Source organism: Capsella rubella, unplaced genomic scaffold (genome assembly GCF_000375325.1).
Source record: "Capsella rubella cultivar Monte Gargano unplaced genomic scaffold, Caprub1_0 scaffold_5, whole genome shotgun sequence".
NCBI classification, from domain to species: domain Eukaryota; kingdom Viridiplantae; phylum Streptophyta; class Magnoliopsida; order Brassicales; family Brassicaceae; genus Capsella; species Capsella rubella.
In genome coordinates, this window is record NW_006238919.1 from 6,182,625 (window position 1) to 6,184,707 (window position 2,083).

General features: G+C 32.9%; 1 pseudogene; it reads left to right on the forward strand.

The window, feature by feature from the left end:
- Window positions 1-2,083, forward strand: part of LOC17887526 — a 14,557-nt pseudogene that overhangs the window by 8,391 nt on the left and 4,083 nt on the right.

Below are 2,083 nucleotides of genomic sequence, written 5' to 3' on the forward strand. Positions count from 1 at the left end.
TTGTGGCAAACCAGATCCGGCGAATCATTTTCCAATGGACAAAAACTAGTTATGATAGACTTGTTCTAGGTGAAAAAATCCGGCGGACCAGTTATGGTGACCTGATTCGGCGATGGACAATACATTTTTCTGTAGATGGACAAGATTCGGCGGATCAGATGTAATGGACCACATATCTTGTGGACGAGATTTTTTTTTTTTTTTTTTGATTTTGTCTATCGTTTTTTTGTCTTTGTTCTTTCACCACCCACAACTTCCACAAAATCTCTCTACTTGTCCTCCATTAGCACCCACCAATTTGTACAGATTTGGTTTACATTGTGCCCCTAAATAAATCAAAACTTTATTTGTGTCCTTCTATAGAACGTCCGTGGTGGACACGCATCAGAGTTAGAGGACACGCATCAGAGTTGTCTCTTGAATTCTGTCAAAGTGAGTTTTCGATGGACTACATGTACATTATATATTTTGTCCATCTTCTTATATTACTTACTCGTCCGTTATTTTTGACATAGTCCATTACCCACATGATATTAGGCTACAACTCAGCAATTAATGGCTATTGCTGCCAACTGAAAAAGCAAAGTTTCACTCTCCAATGTCAAGGGCAAAATCGTCATTGTAACTCTCTTTGTGGCATGATTTGAAAGAAGCTTTTGTTAATGGCAGTTTCAGAAAATTGAGTTTCCAAAGTGGCATTCTAAACAAATTTCCCTTCATTTTATACTTTACTTACTTTGTATTGCTTGATGATAATATTAATCTGCAGATTCAACTAGCCTTACTTGGCTGCTAAGTAACAATTTTGATGTTCAGACAACAAAGCTTTCCAATGAGAGACATTGTAAAATGTTTTACTATAACAAACCTATTTGTTAGATCAGAATCCAAAAGAAGCTGTGCGTTTGCAAAAGACATACTCAGATTTTTGTTTTTTCTTTAACTCGTATTTTTGTTTGTGACTACAAAGACTCTTTGGAGCGTACAGACACATATATACAAACTACAAAGTGTTGATACTCTTTTATGCCAAATATAAAAAGTTAAAAATCTGTAATTTAATTGCGTATCCTAATTAAAAAAAAAACAAAAAAAAGAGAAATAATTTCGTTCAGATATAAGAATTTATATATCAAAAAACAAAAAGTGAAGCAAAGCCAATTATGAAAAACAGGGGACGAGCTTGAAGAATTTTGTAATTTGGTTCAAATAATTTCGATGTATAAATTCTTATATAGAATTATAATACAATTAGGTTTTGGAATTTGCATTGACGAATTTTGGTTATGTTCGACTTACATATATATAATCTACATTTTGTGACTATTCTTAGTTCTTAAAAACCTTTGAACAAATCTTAACATGAAAATATTCCAAAATCTCCCAATAAGAATACCTCAGTCAAATAATAATACATCAAAGATTATTAATTTAAAGACACTCGATGACTAATCACAATGTCAACTTGCATTAGAAAATGATTAGTGGAATTAGTGGAAGTAGTAGGTGTGATCGTTAGCAAACATTTTCCACAAAATCTCTCACTGATATTTTCAAGGAAACATCCACTGTGCAAAAAAGTGTCGTCAACGAATGGTCTTATATTCTCTCATTCACACAGCAATTGTTTCAACAACCTCTTGGAGATTTCTCTGTCTTTTTTTTATTGCATCGGTGAGATTTTCTTACTCTTCTCTGTCTTTTTTTTATTGCATCGGTGAGATTTTCTTACTCTTCTCTGTCTCAACTAAACTCCAACATTTTATACTGTTTCTTTTTTTAAGTTTTACTTAAGGTTGAATCACTCTGTAATCGAAGTGACTGGACTGGTTCTTGATGATTATGATCTTTAATTCTTTTCTTGATGATTATGGTAATCTTGATGGTTTCTTTGTTTTCGATTAGTGTTTTGAGACCAGTTCTTGATTATGTGTTCTTGATTTTTAACTTTTAGGTTTCTTTGTTTTATTCAAAATTTTCACCTAATTGTGGGAACTTATGATCGCTGCAGTGTGACACTTTTTGATTCCATCAATGGGTTCTGTAATGACTCCGAAGATACATGAGGAAAGCTACGAGTCCT